Source organism: Chrysoperla carnea, chromosome 4, assembly GCF_905475395.1.
Source record: "Chrysoperla carnea chromosome 4, inChrCarn1.1, whole genome shotgun sequence".
Taxonomy (NCBI): Eukaryota; Metazoa; Arthropoda; class Insecta; order Neuroptera; family Chrysopidae; genus Chrysoperla; species Chrysoperla carnea.
In genome coordinates, this window is record NC_058340.1 from 38,674,840 (window position 1) to 38,694,349 (window position 19,510).

The following is a 19,510-nucleotide window of genomic DNA, read 5'->3' on the forward strand; positions in this document are numbered from 1 at the left end:
ACTATGAAAAATAAAAAACAAAATTTTTTTTAAATTGATTTTTCATGTAATCTTACAATTGAAAATGGTTTTTTAAACTATAAATTCAAACGCCGTTAACGTCAACACATCGTTTTAGCAACGCCATCGTTCGGAGAAATGATAAAATAATATGTATAATGATAAATGGTTTCTTTCTAAACTTGCTTTCACATATTATAACGGAATTTTTCGCAGAAACAACCTGAAAAATATGAATTTAACGTGATTCTCATTGACTTATTGCCTCAACGTGTGTAAATACGTCACAACCAATAACAAATCGTTTTTTCTTATTCAAAAATATAACAATTTTTTTAAATAATTACTAAAGAAAAGTATATTCGATATGATAGAAGATAAATAAGAATATAGATATATAATAGATTTTATAGGAATTAGGTGTAACAAATGAATCCCTTATTCATATTCTGTCTAAAATTTACGAATACAATAATTTTTTTACGTTCCCACATCCCTACTATATTCCTGATTTGTTAAAACAATCATGGAAGTAGAAAATATTAATATTAAACATACAACATCTCTTAGGTAAGTTACATGAGGGGAATACCAAAAATAATAATTTTCCAGATCATTCCTGTCTGTCTGCGGTTTGATTAAATATGTAATTATTTTATATAGGGAGATTTGAGACATCATGTTTACTTTAAACCTTCAGATATTATTCTATTTAATTCATTCTGGAAAAGTTTCTTTCGAATTTTTTTCTACAACAAACTGTATGTGATATATTTTCTTCTTAGTTAGCAACTAGTGCGAAGTAAATATTTTCACCATACTCTCCGGTCCACCCAAAAATATTACTTATGTAAAGCATTACTTTCTCCACAAAGTACAGATTTAATAAAAAAAATATATACTGATTTTATTTCCTGATTTACTCCAGTTGGCTCTACATGATTAAATGATTGGGCCTATTAGTTTGGAGAATAATTTAGCTATTTCAATGGTTGGCGGGGAAATAATATTATATATATATTAAAATAAAAAACAATACGTCTTTCAAATTTTTCATGTCGTTAAAATTTGTTAAGTTTCTTTGTGTGTATTCTCCAATTGATTGCGTTTATTTACTTTTTTTGGTCCATTTGTGTAGTGAATTTATTTAAGTGTTAAGGCCCTTTTCATTGTGTTCATTAACTAATTAGTGTTTTAGGTGTGTTTTAAAATATGTTTTCTGATTTTTTTGTAGTATGTACTGAGTATATTTTAGTGTTTAGGCTTGTAAATCGTGTTGATTAACTTTAGGTCGTGTTTATTGTGATTATTATTGACTATTAACGAACTTAAATGATTAGAAATTGTTTTTTTTTTTTTAAATATAATTTCTTAATATACAATTTTATTTCGAGTATCGTGGTATTTATTTCAATAACTTGTATATAACATTTTACAATATTGTAAAACAGCCTTAATGGGATAGTCATTTCATCGATCACTGCTGTTTTATTTAAAGATTAAAATTTGATTATGTCATGCATATTGACCACTTGAATCATTTTCCCAATATCTAACGATATAAAATAAAATACACTGAGTAATGCGTATGTATTAATTTCGATTATCACTCTGTATTCTGTTATTATTCCAAACTATTTCATTGTCAAAACATTGTCAACTTTGTAGATGTGTGGGTAGGAAAACAAACCATAATAATAATGGTACTGTTAGAATAACAATAATCACAAGAGTAACATTATAGCTGTTTTCATATTACATGATAAGAAGACTTATTACCATTACTGATATACCATAACATTTATATTAGCAATCACATATTTATACCATGTATATATGAAATATACATAGAAAATAATGATGCTAGGAAAAAAATTTTGTCATAGCTGTTCATAAAATCACCCAATTAGTCCATTTCCGGTTGTCCGTCCGTCCGTCCGTCCGTCTGTGGACACGATAACTCAAAAACGAAAAAAGATATCGAGCTGAAATTTTTACAGCGTACTCAGGACGTAAAAAGAGAGGTCAAGTTCGTAAATGAGCATCATAGGTCAATTGGGTCTTGGGTCCGTAGGACCCATTTTGTAAACCGTTAGAGATAGAACAAAAGTTTAAATGTAAAAAATGTTCCTTATAAAAAAATAAAAAACTTTTGTTTGAAACTTTTTTTTGTAAACATCACTGTTTACCCACGAGGGCTTTAATTAGGTGCAAATTTTATAATATGTATTATAATATAGGAATATCAGTTGTGGGCGTGTCTAATTAAAAGTGAATATCTTTTGTTATTTACGTGACGTCAAAAAACAAACAATTGCGCATCAACACTGTCTATACATTTTTGTATGTGTTATGTGATAAAGAAATCAACACTGACTATGCATGGTATTTCAACAATTAACTCAGTCAATTGTTTCTTTTCACTTGTTTTATTTAATAACAATGACATATTGTCTAATTGCTATAAAAACAAAGTTTTCTGCATTTCTATTTATTATGGCATTTCAAAAGATAAAATTCGAAAATGCATATAAAATATTTCGACATGTCAATCAAAGAATTTTTCAAAAACTAAAAACTTGAAGTTTAAGGCTAGTATTTTACCTGGATATGGGAACCATGTTGGAACTGTGTTCCTTATCGCACGATATTTGTTTGCTGGTTGTGAGTTCAAACTAAAAAAGACACCAAAAACCAACATTTAGGTAACCTAGGAAACTAAAACTTGTTCAGTCGATTCAGATTGCCATGAAATTTGAGAAAATGCTAAAATTTTTTTATAACTGTCTGTTTGTATTTTTTGTTAAAATTTTTATGTTTTATCATTTAAAGAAATTTAGTTGTGAAAGTTATCAGAAGAAAACAGAAACAATTTGATGCAATTTTTATGTTATGCCATAATAAATATCCTAATCAAGCCAGACGTGATGTACTCACACAATATAGTTCCTACCGGGTGTCCCACGACACTTCTCGACCTTTTTTTTTGTTTCTTATTGATATTAAAGAGATAATGTCTAAGTTTATGCATTTCTTTGTAAATTGTATCTTTAGAGAGGATAATTGTTGAGTACCTTAAAAAAATGTAAAAGAAGACACGCTTTGTTCACAAGTGAACTAAAAAGTACAAAATAATTTTAATTTTAAGTCTTTACTCAGTGGATAAAATCGTAGTGTATTACATGCTTTATAGTTTGTATTGTTTACAGCATTTTTTCATGACCAATTTTTTTAATCACGTTTTACTTGTGCACGAAAATTATGTTACACATAATTTTAATGCTTAACATTGTTTTGTATGAGGAAAATGACCTTCAAAAATAATCTTCCAGCAGTGGAATCATGATATCTAAACGTGGATTTGTCAAATTTATGCAGAGTGGAATTCTACTGAAATCATAAAATCGATATATCTACTTTCGTGTAAATTTTTCTTAATTTTTACCGATCCATTTTCAGTAAATGCGACCCATTTTCAGTAAAAATAAATTATTTAAAATAAATTATTGTAGAATCATTGTAAGTTACTTATAATAATGTATTGATACTGAATTTCAAATCAGTTACTGTGTAGAGAAAAGTAATTAAATATAGATTACCATTTGGTTTTTATTCAAAAGAAAATGCTGAGAAAACCATAAACTCTACATCTACAAAATCAAGAGTGTTTTCGCCTATTAAGGCACCGGGTCTAACACTCCAAATACCCGACTCAGGGATATTTGTAATCATTTTATATTTCATAAACTATAACTTTCATTCGATAATTACATGGGTGAAAGTCGTCCCTAATTCGGATTTTGGACCATTAAGACCACCGACAAATCAAAATATTCCTGCTATATCAACAGTACTCGCCGAAACGGACGCGAAAGCAACACAAGCATGAAACAAAATTACTTTAAACTATTTCATTTTAGAAAAATGCTGATATTCCATATTAGGGATACTATTCTATTTTTGGTTACGTACCTCTTATGTATTGAATAGAGAGAGGTAAATGATTTTATTCATGAAGTTTATTACCCAGGGAATGCATTCATTGATTCAGACAACAAAAAACAAACGTTTTTATAAAAATAAAACAAAATACCTGCATTGTATTTCAAAAATGCAGATTATTATTAAAACATAAAAAAAAATTAATTAATACAAAATATTCAAGTCAAACAATACAAATAAAAAAAAAATTTATTTTTATATTTATTATTTATTTAATTGTATTTATTTATATCGATAGTCACGAATTATGAAAACAATATACATACTAACTACTTTAGTTAGCTTAGAGTTAGTTGTACAATACTAGAGCGAGTATTATTATTATTATTAATGATGACCTTGACAATTGTTTTTTTTTACCGGTTGGTCGGCATATCTATCGGTTTACTATTTTATACGCTCATATAAATTGTATGCTTGTGTATGTGAAACATATGCAATGTGGTACTCACTACTCTGGTCGTGGAGTATAGTTCTGTAGTTGTCAGTATTGGATGTGTTGTAATGTTTGTTTCTTGGTCTCTATAATGCTGTTTGTCGTGTTATATCACCATTTGTAGCAATCATTTTTATTACATTTTGTACCATATTTATAAATTGACATGACATGCTTATACTATGACTAGACTTAATAGCGAATTTCTGAAGAAAATGGAGTAAAATAAAAAACTTTTCAAAATAACAAATATTTTTGTATTTTTTTATCAGTTTTAGGCAAAAAATTGCTCTTCTGATTTGTTCTCTAGACGCTTAGTTTTCGAAATAAAAATTCTTGAAAAATTCAAAATGCAATAGTCGATTTTAAGAAAAATGTGTTCTTTTTCCCAACTTGGAGGAAATTCGCTTAGCTAACGCAGCTCCTGCGCTAAATTTTTAAATATGGACTAGTATTACATTTGCTCCTGTCTATCTAATGATAATTACGTATCTCATATGCAAGTGCATATGGAAGTATTTCTTTATCTTATATATTTATCTTATTTCTATAATCTATTTCTCTAACCTTTTTCTTGTCCGCGATATCTTCCTTATTCCTTTATCAAATTCCATTATTTACCTCTCATTTTCAAGTTTATCGTGCTGGCTACTGGCATAAAATAGACTTATGATCAAAAAATGTTCCGCGTAGGAAAAAACAGGCAAAAGAAATAATATTTAATTTTGTTCATTATGTAATTTCAAATTTGTATATTATACTAGCCGATACCCGCCCGCTTTGCTGGGCAATTTCTCCTTTAAAAACAAAGACTGTCAAAAGTACAAAAATCGTGTTATAAAAATCGAACCAAACATTGCCATATCTCAAGTCTGCAATCGTAGGCAAGTTACAATTATTTACTTTATTGAATACAGCCTCCATTGTGACAAAAATTGTAAAATATTATTATTATTTATGAGAAAAATAGTAAAAATTATGTTGTAACAAATTATCGACAGAAATTATGTTATGACAGGTTATATTATTCTATGTAATTCTATGTTATAACAGATATCTCAGCTTGTTAATCGGGCAATGACGTAATCATAGTCAAGTGACACGGTTAGTAGCGTTTTAGTTGGAATTTGGAAAATGATTTGTATGTATTTACGCATTTGTTTTTATTGAAATACGACATAATTTCTCATAAAATTATTATTTTTGTGTTTATATAGGATCACTATAAAATAAAAGCAATTAAAAAAATTAGTCAAAATGAATATTTTTAGATCGATATGACTTTATAAATAAATATAAATATGCTTTCAACTATATTTTATATATGTGTATATGTTTTAAAGTGTGATATGTATGTTAGTGTAAGTGTAATATGAGATCTTCATATTATAAAATATGTAAGTTTATTTATAGTTTATACTACAAAATTGATAAGATTATTTTTGTAATTTTTAAAACAAATGAATGATTATGAATTATTATTATTAATCATAAAATGTATATATTATTTGTTATTAGTTTTATTAATATGAATTATTGTGTCTATTAAAATGTTAAAAATTGTTCATAAAATTATATTTAATAATTTAATCAACTTGTTACCTCATGGAAATCTACTAGTCAATTTTTCAATCAACGCTAGTTAAGATTATTGAAAAGTGTCAGTGTTTAAGAATAGGTCGGGAAACCTTTTGAATTAAGTTTCTGTAATTATTTTCAATTGTGGTACTTTAGAAGTTTAGGGCGTGCATGGGCAAACGTGGCTTAGAGAAGATACTCATACTTCTGTATCTAAAATACGAGTAAGACAGTGACAACCGAAAATACGAGTAAGACAAAGAGACAACATTTTTTCTACCTATCTCATTACTATAAGCGAAACTGAGGTAGGTAGACAAGTCGTATACCCGTCTCGCTCCCTTCTCTATGAGCAATGCGGTCTTGGATAAAGGGACATAATATGGCACCCAATAAAGCTATAACAATGGTGGCTTTGAATTAAAATAACTCGCCCATGCCTGCGGACGCTGTTATATCGTACACCATAGCCTGATCTTTTTGATTTTAGATTTAGATAAAAGGTAGTATATTTCATATTTAAGAAATTTTCTAGTATATTTTTCGATATTTCAAACTCGTTTTAAGTTAAAGTTCGATCATTGGAAATAAAATAGTTCAAAATGCATCTTTTTCTCGCCAGAAAGAATACATTCTATAATAACTAAAGGAAACGATAAAATGGCAAATAGTGTTATTGAAGTGGTTTTCGAGGTCACTAATTCAAATCTTAAATCGGAAAATGTAAACACATCAATTTACTATGATGAATATACCAAAGAATTCGTCTCTATGTGTTTTATTTGGAACGTCTTCAGTTTATAATAAAGAATTACTTTTTGTTCATTGCATTTTTTCGAAAATTGACTTGAATTTGGACAAGCCGTAAACATTCGAATATTCTTCATCACCAAAATAATTGACCTCTTGATTCCAAAAACCAAAAATATGAACACAAAAAAATAGTCAATTTCGTAAGCTTTGGAACTACGTATAACTTTTTCTAATATTTATATAGTTTTGTTTTAGTTTTTTTTATAATATTTTAGATAAAATTTAGTTTATAGCCATCCCAGAAACGTGACTACCAACTTTTTGAAATAAATAGTTTGACGCTTTTGTTGCCACGACTGTGTATTAAAACTGAATTTTTTTTTATTGGATTATTGTTAAAAGTTTTTTTAGCTGATTAAAATTTATGTAGTTTACTTTTTTGTTTAAAAAAAAAGGAGATAAAAAATACTAAATTTTTTTACAATGAAATAACCTTTGGTGCATTAATCAAATTATAGTCGTTTTTAATCATTTTCATTTCAACTTCATTTTTACAAAACGGAAAGATAAACTGGTGTACTCGACTTTGATGATAACTTATCAGCCGAAATTATTTTATTTTATATTGAAAAATTTTTGAATTTTAAATTTGCGAAAATTTATTTTAACTAGGTCAAGCGCTGGCTTAGAGGATATGTAAAGGTTAAGTTAAATATTTACTTATTAAAGAATTTTTTTTATTTATGATTTTTTTCGGTGAAAAATAAACAAAGTGGGTACACATATGTGCACCTAGGGTTTCAAAGAACAAAATACATTTTATTATCCGATTACGTTAAAAGATGTCGTTATTGTGTACCTGTGATCTTAAGAGGACAATTATAGGGTTATGTGAATGTATTGTCATCTACTTCTGAGCTATGGTCCAAATTTCAAGACTCAAGCTCATCGAGAAGCTAGTTGAAAATCAATTACAAAATTCCACCCGGAAATACAAAAAACTCATGGACAGTAAGGAGTGAAGTGGTTAAAAATAAGTCCGCGATTCACACACTGTGATTGTCTATGTAGATTTCTAATCAAATGGAATGATTGAATCTTTCTACCCAAAATTTACATTTTGAAGGCTTTGCTTCGTACAATTATCAACGAAAACAATGCTTACATATTTGACTATTGTAACTTGAACAATAAATTATTATTTAAAAACAATTCAATGACTTTAAGTACCACAGATAAGATTCCAATTAAGGTTTCAAAACCATTTTAATGAATAATTTTGAGTAAATATATTCCCGTCAATGATAATTTGATAATATTTATTTTTAATAATACTTTAATGGATCGATAAACAAATGATAAATAGTATTAATTCATAAAAATTTTCAAATAATATAGATTAAAGTATTAACATAGTTAATTAATAAAAATATTCTGTTAGTGAAATTTTTAATAGATACGAATAGTTTTGATATAAATAACATAATTATTCAGAATATTTGCTTGGTTTTCCGTACTTTTTCGATTTTCGGATAGATAAGCACAAAACATTTTGTTGTTTATTAGGAAGAGTTTTGAATTACAAAGTTGCTACTTTATATTCGAGAAATCGTCTTTCGAATATGACTTGGGGCGATATTTCAAAAATTGTGCTTTCAATCTCTACATATTATAAATGCGAAAATAAGCATGTTTGTTTGTTTGTTACACTTTCACGCTAAAACTAGCAAACGGTTTTTAATGAAACTGTACGGCAATGTAGCTCATACTTGAGAATAGCACATGAGATGTAATTTATAAAGATATATTAACAAAAAAAAAAAAAAAAAAATTATAATAATAATAAACAAATTTAAAAATTAATTTAATTTGACATTACCATAAATTACAGATTTCTGTAAAAGTAGTCATTTGATACTACCATAAATTACAGATTTCTGTAAAAATAGTTAATATAAAATATTTCACGGCCATCTTTTCTGATATATTCAATGTAGTAGATATATTCAATGAATAATTACGACTATTATACTATTAAAGAAATAGAAAACCATACATATATTTTACCTGTGTAAAACAATCTTTACCATTATTTCGAGCGTTATAGAAAGGAGATAAGCGAGAGCAATCTTTATCAATCTTTGCTTTTAAACCCAGCGAAACGGGTGGGTATCACTCTAGTCTTTAATAAATTCGATTTATATATTTTTTGGGTCTAAACTATTTTCTATACTGACTTTTATGGAAATTCGAAAAAAAATTTTGATCAATTTTTTGTGATCCCTTAAAAAAAATCACAAAATTTATTGTTGCAGAATTTTGTTAAACTCAGTCAATTAAGTTTTTTTTCACCCAAAAAATACAAAAATCGGGTACATTTTAAGATTAGACGTATACTTTATGAGATATCACTTAAAATCTTCAGATTTCGAGCAAAAATCAAAAAGTTACTCGGCCAATCGTGAAATAAATCCAATTGTTGTATTTTTTTGGGTCATAATATTTTGAAAACACTATACCAGTTATCTCTATTGGAGAATTTTAAATAGTGCGAGAGTCAGTGATAAAAATATAATTATCAAGTAACATGATTTCTTCTCATATATGACGTAGTAATCAACATTTTATAAGAAAACTATAAAACTCATATAGTAACACATGCATTGCTAGTTGCATATATGATAGAGACTGGCTGGCTGACTGGTAAAATACCATGATGAAAACACATATACAGAGATTTAGGTGTACAGTGAGTGACCAATTGAATAAAGACAACGATACATACAAGTATTATAAGCTAGAATGACTGAAAACTTTTTACGATAAAAGGATGTCTATATGTCTAAGTAAACGAATACCCGAATGATTGGAATCATGTTGTATATGAGACTAACTTCCAAGTTGTATTTCTAGTTTAATATCTTCCATCTCAAAATGGTACCATTTCTATCTTACTTTAATACAACTAAATACATAATATAGTAAAGCAGATAGTCACTACCACATCTATACATGTTTGGTGACTGATGGCGCTGTACTATACAGTATACTATACACTAATACTACCGTGATAAAGAGCGATACATACACGCGCCCAGCTGAATTAAAATGAGAACGCGTATAGTGATTGAACAAAGATAGAACTAATTCACAATGATTTTATTATTATACTCTGAGTTGTATAGTAGGAAACACATACTCACAGTTCCACTATTTCACAGACTTGTTTGAGTTACCAGTTTATTGCTCATAGTGTTCGACTTAAGAACGTTTTATTTTTATATGAAATTACAACAATTAACAAAATCAAGTTACAAAACTTCTTATTCTGTTTGTTTTTTTTGAGAATTATTTTTTTACATAAAAAAAATAATACTCTCAGGGGTGGTTTAGTGGACTCTGATAAGGAAAAAAAAAATTCTGATAACATTTTTATGATTAAATGTGTTTGTTTTTGTTGTTTATGTGAATGTCTAGCGTAAAGTCTGTCTAAAATTTTCGAATTTGTGTGTGGGCGCAGATTCATCATACCGACAGATATAAAAGAAAGATACATTTAAAATAAAAAAACTAAATTATAACTTGTTGGTTTAGTCTCTTCTTCTGCTGATACCACGCTGTGGTGTAGTATCAATTTCATTTTTGGGTGCGTGACCCGTGTGACGTCATTGTGTACGTAATAATGTGTTATATTGACGGAGAGTAAACCTATTGTGTTTTGTTTATTATTAACTTTTGTTTTTTATTTAAAACAGTTCAGTGATTATTTTGTTAAATAAAAATTTATTAATAATTACTTTGTTAATAAATAAAAACTATTTTATTTACATATTGTACTATTTGTTTTAAATGGAATGTTTTTTCTATGGCGATATTTGGACTTAAGGTAAAGTGGATATTTTGTTATGTTATCTTTTTTTTGATAGCGGTTTTCAATTTTGTTGTTAATATAGTTTTAGTGGTGCTCAAAAATTTTATGTGAGTCATACAAGTTACATGGACATTTCATCATTACAAGAGTTGTCTCATTTTTACTCAAGGTTAAAATCAATTTATATATTTACACTTGGAAAAATGCATTCTAGATGAATGTTGTAGATAAATGAACCGGTTCTAATAAACTTTTGTTTTGTTTATTTTGGTAATGAACTTTTTTTGAGTTTATTCCAATTTTCTTTTTAGCATGACAATAAATTATGGTATACCATAAATTTATTAAATCAATAATATTATATATTGGAAAAAATTGATTATTGTTGCTTGAATAGAATACTAGTTATTGATACCATAATTATTGTTATTATTTTAAAGTGTACGTACTGGGTTTATTTTAAAAGTTAGTAATGCTTGCAATCTCACTTATGTTATTCAATTTTGTATAATGTTTGGCTATTCGTTATTTTCTCCTTTTCCTATAAACCAAAAAGAGAAACCTTGCTGGAACTTCTAATTAAGTATCTTGTTCACTCTAAACACCAAAGCAGTACCAGGACTATGCCTAGTTTATATTGGTCAAGTAAGGTAGTTAAGTAACAAAGGTTAGTAACAAGGAGAGTTAGAAAAAGCATATCTACTCCACTCACTTAAATTTTATAATAGATTCCGCTCATCAACATAATAAATTTCAGCAGTAATCACCCAACTCTTAATGCAAGGCAGAAGCTCGTTAACCAGAAAAGCTGTTAACTATGGACAGAAAGACATGCTAAGTATGCTTTTTATATAAGGTCCCTCACTACGTCATTTATCTGTTTCGGATTTGAGCGAATTTGAAATGCCATCTGTCTGTTCACACATGTACTACAAGCAGTGTTTTATTTTTTCTGTTTTTCGCTATGAACATGATAAGTACTAAACCTGACATAAAAATAACTGAAATAAAAATATAGTTTTTAATTATAATTTGTGAAATGCTTTAGAAATGCGTTTATGCTCATATTAAAGGAAAGTTTTTTAATAGGATAGTTGCATAGTAAATGACGTTGATTTGTCAGGTAGTCAGATGAAGTATGGACGAAGTGAATGAATCACTTTTACACTATCTTCCAAATAATTCACACATGACAGTTACATAAAAAGAAATAATAGCGAAATTGTAGTGATTGGGCTACAATGCCAGTTCTTGATCGACTACGTCTTACTACGTCCATATGGCCATACTAGATATGGCACTACTGCGGTGATGAAAAGTAAATAAATAGTGCAAATTAAGGAAAAGACTAAGCTACAACGTGTGCCTTCGAAGTATGAGCGAATTAAAAGAAAATACAATTTTTAAACTATCTTCGAAATATTACAGGCATTTATACCAAAACGTATGAACTTGAAGCTGTACTACTACTATGCTATTTAAAATATAGGCGAGATGGACAGAAAATAACACTTTAACTATACTCGAAACATTGTAGGCATAACAGCTATACCGAAAGGTATAACAGCGAATGTGTAGTGACCGAGCAAGTTGACAGACGTTGATAGTCTTCGTCTATCAATTACTATTTATGATACTATATAATGATGACAAGTAAATAACATGAGCAATATTGATTATTTGAATTAAGAGTTGAAAAATCATCCTCATTTGTGGGATATTCGAATTGAAAATACAAATACAATGATCAGGTATTTAGAAGAGATTTGAAAAGTTTTGAATGGAACGACTGATTTACTCCTTGGCATCGGTTAAGATATTCCCGAAAGTAAATTTTAAAAGTGTATGATCGATATGCTCTCAGGAAATTAGCAAAAGCCATTTCAGATTCTCCTAATTACTTAAAATTGAGACCTTGTGAAAATACATCCTAAAATGGTGAAACAATTCATGAATGAATTGGTACGGAACTATAATAAACTCAATTGAAAATTAAATAAAATGTGACTTTTTTATTGCATATGTATTTGTTTATTCCGGATAATTTATATTTTTAGAAAACGATAATAAAGTTTTAATAAATTTGCATCATGAGATTTTAATTATGAACAAAAAATAAAAGCTGTTAATCAATTTCCGATTAAATGAAATAATCATGATAATTTACTATAAATGTAATTCTAAGAGAAAAGAAAAATAACTCAATTAAAATAATTTATGTTTGATACAATAATCCACCAAATATTATCAACGAGAATTCGTAGAATCTTGCCCACATATCAAAAACAAGTTCAATAAAAGCATAATTAAGACTGGACATTGATTCTACCAAAAGTAATATTCTCTCTCTTGTGATTTGTCTTTATTTCCTGAATTGAGCAATCTTAAATAATATATTTTTCTTAAACACTCCATCTCTTCCTCTCCCTGCCTGGCCTGGTTCGTGTCTATATCTTTAGGGAGGTAGTTGCCTTCAGGGTTGTAATCGTAAAATCAGTAGAAGGTATACTGCACTGACTGGTAAGCAGTACTTCAACGAAAGTTTAGGTATCCAATTTTTGATGCTGAGGTTTGTTTGAGTGAACCTTGCGACATTCTATTCAGCTATCATTCGTTGAATTTGTCTGTAGCCTGCGGTGTTTTTTTCCTGAATTGTTCGATCCTCTTTTATCCTTTTCAAGTCTACAGGTGATTCCGGGCATTCAAAAACTTGAGTAGAAATTATTTTGGTGGAGCAGATAGTTTCAGTTGCTCGACTGATTAATACTGGTAATGGCCACATTCTAGTGGAAGGCATGGTAGTCATCAGGGACCAGAAACCACAGAATGCAGTTGGAGGCCGAGAAAGACGTCAATATATTTGCCTAAGAGGAGAGAGTAATAACGTTTAAGTAAAAGTGTAAATTAAATCGATGTGTTTGTTATTGTTAAAGTACTGCTATTTTGACAATCTTCGAGGTCTTAACCAACGAAAATTATTGTTATTTTATAAAGTTACTATTTTTGGTTGTTGCGAAAGTTAACATGAAACATTTAACATAAAACTTATTCCCAGTAACAAATTATAAATTACTTAGTAACTATTAATGAATAAGCTATCAAAGTAATGAGTGCTACTAAGTTGAGGATTTGCATTTATATTTGAAATAATTTTCAAGGACTCTATAATAAAAATGTTTTAACGTGTTTAGTTTGATTATATTTGAAACTAACGTCATTATATTTGATTAGATTTTGTACAGTTCATATATTTTATATACAGTATGATCTGTATAATCCTCGCATGCAATTAATTCATTTACAATTTCTTGCATATTAGGGATATTTTTAAAATACTATTACAGTTTTCCTATGAATTATTGAGCTTACGAGTAAGCTGAATCTCGATGTCAAATTAATTGGAAATGAGAATTAGGCTTATATTGGTTCAAGCATGGAAAGAGACCGTTGTGAATATGAGCAAACTTGTAAACTTAGACTAGCGCACAGTTTTGAAATATAAGACAGGAGGTGACAATCCAAGACTTGATTTATTTGCAAGGGTTGGCAAACCAAGATTTAATTTATAATTCGATTCCAGGCTAGCGCTAAAACTGGTAAGTCTTCAATCTTTAGAATTACATGAGGAAGTACAAGAACTGGAATACCAAGGCTAGATTGCTCAATGATGTATTACCAAAATGATATCGTCCAGCTTGACATTTCCTATTGGAGGATTCTTTTAAAAAGAATCCATAGATAAAGTCCGGAAAGAATATTCGTTCGTATAGAGTTCTACTTGCAGGATTGCATATCTAATTTCGATTCTCCCACTTATTGACACTTTTCCCATCCTCTCTTATATTGTTAATTTTGAATCTGTTACTTGCGAAAATTTTTGTTTCCCAAAATAAACAAATAAGATGCAAATTTCTGGTAAAATACGTTTTTATGATTCTTATGGAATATGAAAACGCAAAAAGTACAAAGTTTAAAATTCAACAATTGATTAATTAGAGTTAGCTTATAGTATTTTATTAATCTAATCATTTAATTAATATCGATTAATTCATGTTATAGGCAAAAAATATTTTTAATTAATATTTATTTATATCAAATCAGGAATTCTACATACAGGTAAATTGATAACACTTAAAATATATTTATGTTAATTTAGTTGTCCTGTATTTATTTAATTTCCGGTTTTAAAATTAATTGTTATTTTTAATAAAGTCTTAACATTTGTTAATATTTTGCTTTTACATTAAGACTATTATTATACATAGAAGTTATAATATCACGTGTCTGAAATATTTGTTTTCATAGAATGTGGTCTTTCAAAAAATTTAATTAATTTCCCATCAGAGAATTTATTGCATAGAGATAGATTTATTCCTGAAATAACAATGAAATTATAAATAATAGAGTGGTCTTTTTGTAATTAACCAAAAATTAAACAAATATTATTTATAAAAACATCGAAAACATGATAAAAATGTTGGTAATTAGTAATTAGTTACAAAAATTTTCAAAATTATTCAAACGTATTATCAACTGTGCAAAACATTCAACCTTCGAATATATTGCGAACATAAGACGCGTATATTCAATCTGTATAAGTATGCACAAAGGGTCTCAAAGTTTCTACTTTAAACGGTAGATTCAACAAAATTCTGCATCCTCCTTCGAAAGATTTTACTGCGCTGCTTTTTATTTATTCCGTTTATATCATTACTGAAGCAGCTTTGAGCTAAGATAGTGTCAATTTTTTTAAATATAAAAACTTACCTTTATCAATCCTACAGAAGGGTAGTGATGAGCAAAATTAGTTTCGCAGTCTTGATCTTGTAGTCTTGGTCTTGACTAAGACCAATATAGTACCAATTCGACGATACCAACACCAAGACCCTATCTATATGAATTAAGATCAAGACGAAGACCCAACTCTGCAAGACCAAGACTTAACTTCCAAGGCCAAGACTCAAGTCTGCAAGACCAAGACCAAGTACAAAACTAATAATGCAAGACCAATACCAACAAGATTCAGTCAACAAGATCAAGATTAAGATAACTATGGTCATGTTAAGGATCTTGGTCTCGCTCATCACTACAGAAGGGAGATAAGAAAATTAATTGAAAAATTTGACTCGAATCTAAAAAAAGGTAACAAGGAGACTTGAAGAAGAAATTCTGGATGACGTATGTTGTTGTTTAAAATAAAATAATTGAATAAATTTAAAACACAATTAGCTTAAAAGCTGATTACTAAAGTATCTTTTGCTATTAGTTATCATGAAGAAGGTGCGTGGGTGCCAAAAGTGCATTAATTAACTGTTAAGACAATATTATATACATCTGTAGTATAGTATTACAATGTCTTGAAAATATGCAACAGGTATGAACATGTGTATCCATGTTAGAAGATAATGATCATCACTTGGAGTAATAAAATTATTTGTGGGCGATATTTAATAATATTTTTTTCAGATCATGAAATATGAGGTAATTTTCAAAAATTCTTTGAAATATCCAAAGCTTATACAGGGTGTGAAAACTTGGAACAACGAAAATTATCAGAGAATATGACTTGTTTGGGAACTGTCATTGAAAAACATTATCAAAGATTATTTCATGGCATTTCATAAGCTTGATTTTGGTATAAAACTTGTTCGATTGCTTAAATTAGCTGTGGTAAATACTATATTGCAACCTTTGTAGGCTCTTGAAACTCTTCTTGACTTCTCCTTTTCATCTTTGATTTCGAAATTTCCCTTTCGACTTCCCCGTTTCGTCTTTCATGTATCGAAACCACGTATCGGAAGAAGCGAACTTTGATGCCGCAAATTGAAGCCATATTCGAAGCTTTGGTGAAAAAAGTGTATTATGGTGGTCAAGAGAAGAATAAGACTGGAGGGCAAACTATTTGGTGATATTTGTTTATACAGTTGAAGTAAGCCAGTTAAGCGGACAACTCCTTGTAAGCAGTCAAAGTCAAGTCAATTGTAAAGATAAAAAGTACATGAAGTGTAATATGACACCCGGTAGGAACGAAGTAAACGATTCTATGTATTAAATTGTTCCGAAATAAGTGAAGGAATAATAATAACATTCTAATTAATCATTTTTTATTGAAACTATAGTAAAAGTCATTAAGAAACTGAGAGCAATGCCATTAAATTAATGGCATATTATAACAACATCCCCCAAAGTGACACTTGACTCCGGATATAGAATATCCAAATCCGTATCCAGCTGGAGTTATTATGAAATTTTAAATTTATCAGCTTTTAATTTAACCAAATGTGTCAAATATGGAACGTACGATAAATAATTTCGTTTGAATTAACGAAAAAATATAAATAACTCTCCGTGATAAGGCCATTTATGCATATTTCAGAAGAAAAATTTATACATACTTATTGGAATATTCCAACAAATTACATACTCTAACAATAATTGTATTATTATTAAATACTGTAATGATAAAAATATTATAATGTCTTTGAATATCTTTATTTATACCCAATTATTTACGTTGTAAACAATTAAAATTTTACTATAATCAACTTAACTAACAGAGAACTGTACGTTTGCTATTTTTATAATAGCTTTTAAAATGGATACATTATTATTGTTATTTATAAAAGAATTCTTAACATAATTAAAATGCGTTATTTTACTTAATAATCATAATTATAAATAAGAAAAAATTATAATAATAATAAAATAGAGTGTCGCAGAGTATTTATATCAAAATTTAAATGACTATTTAGATGCATAAGGACATTTTATTTGGCAATAACAAAAAACCATTTTTTTAGTCATATTCGTCTCCATCATATTCGTGTTCAAATCAAATTACTTCATTTTCTATTTAAATTTTTTTAACTTGTTGTGCTTCTGAGCCACTTTTTGTCTATGCCTGCTTTTGTTTCCACGTAACGTTATTTTGGAATTGTAAGCTACAAAATTTCATTGGAAAACTGCTTGCTCCTTTTATTGACTTTTGCCTTAAACTATCTTAATCTCTATCCTTACCCTTGTCTTAAAAGAAAAGGCGCAAGTTCGCACAATTTTTTTTTCCAACACATTAAAAAAATACTTAAATTTTGCCTTATTAGAAAAAATTTTGCCTGACAAAAAATGACACATACACAAAAAGCTTTGAGTATTATAAATTTACTGAAAAAAATTACGTTTTTTAACAGCAAATATGAACCACAAATATTTAATTAAGTATATTAATAGAAACATCAACCTTTAGTACTAATAAATAGAGCAAAAACCTTCTTCAATATAAAACAAAATTCTTACTTAATTGCACTAACAAACACAGTAAATGTAAATTGAATGACACGGTAATTCGAGAGCGACAAAAGTAATAACATGCATCCGTAAGAACAGGAAGATTGCGGCTTACAAATCAGGTGGGGGCGAGGTTGAAGTAACTAAAGTGACCTGATTGAGATGGAATGGTTATATAACTACAACAAAAAACAACTTTCAATGCAAAACAAAAGATTTGAGATTTCTGACTTTTGTCCAGAAACTTGATATAAATACTCCACTATGTGTGGTCTCATCGAGTTTAAAATTAAAACACAGTAAATTTATACACAAAAATACATTTTATTAAAAACATTTACAAATTAACAAAATTGGAGCCTAGAAAAAGAAGGACTTCTACTTCTTTATATGTAGGCTACATAGAGGAAGGCGATTTTTCAACGGATTTTTAAATTTTACGTTCAAAATCCAGTCTTCATAAATGTATAGACGTAATTATAAAGCTTCTTAAAGAAAAAATCTAGATCCATCGATTATTAAATTTAAGTTAACTATACATGCTTGTAGAAATTAGCATATGCGCTTCTAAGTGTATTCCGAAGCGATGTTTAATCTCCCTGCAATACAATACCATGTTTTGTATTGAAAATAGTCACCGGGACACCCGTTGCAATAATTATTATAATATTTGCAACAATTAACATTTTAAAATTGTAACAAAGAAGGCCATTCATGAAAAATTTCTTTATGCATTTTAAGTTACTACGTTTAAATACGAGAATGTGCATTTAATTACGTAAGTACAGAGTGCGTCAAATGAAGTGTAAGACTGACAAACATTTGATAAGTTTCTCAATAAATAAATAATGTGCAAAAAAATTTTAATAAGCAATTTTTTGAGGGCTATCCTCGATTATAAATTATTACCTAAACATTTTAGGATAATTGTTAACACCGTTCAATTTTGAATAAATATAGAAAAGTTGAATGCAAATGTTGAACCTGTTAAAGCCGTGTTTAATTTAATGATCAAACTTCAAAGGATCCAATTTAAGGAAGTATAATGCAGTAAATTATTTATAGACTAGTTGAATGTATTATTACTTATGTAAATACTAAAAAATAATTAATTAAGGAAAAAAAACATAGAAATTATCATAATTTAAAAAGAAAAAAAAACCATATACCCACACAAAATTTTCAATGTTTTTTAATACTAAAAAAAAATGACAACATAGAAACCGAGCAGGTGATAATTATGAATAATAATTTAATAAATTATAAATTGTTTTAAATATGAAATTAGCGTGACCCAAAACAGAAAATATTTACACAAAAATAAAATGTAATTCAATAAAGCTTAATTTTTACGTGTGTCAAGAAAAGGTTCGGTAAACATTTCATCAGTTGCTAAACTAAATCATCGTTGATAATAATTGAAATAGTGTTAGAAAATCAAAAGCATATTTATTTTCTTATAGGCAACTTGTATTATATACAAGCATTTAATTATATCCAAATATAATAAACGCATACCCCGTAAACATTTTTAGGAGGCATTCTAAACTTTTCATTAGCATTTTTGAGTATTTATTTAATAATTT

At 28.2% G+C, this 19,510-nt stretch overlaps 1 protein-coding gene across 2 annotated transcripts in view; it reads left to right on the forward strand.

The window, feature by feature from the left end:
• LOC123297717 (ataxin-1) overlaps positions 1-19,510 on the forward strand; it is a 176,083-nt gene that overhangs the window by 28,654 nt on the left and 127,919 nt on the right. Inside the window, exon 1 of one of the 2 annotated variants that reach the window (XM_044879473.1) lies at positions 10,608-10,655. The exons of the other annotated variant lie outside the window; for it this stretch is intronic. The gene's annotated coding sequence lies outside the window, so the exon portion shown is untranslated. Of the gene's footprint in view, positions 1-10,607; positions 10,656-19,510 lie in introns of those variants that run through there. 2 annotated transcript variants of the gene reach the window in all.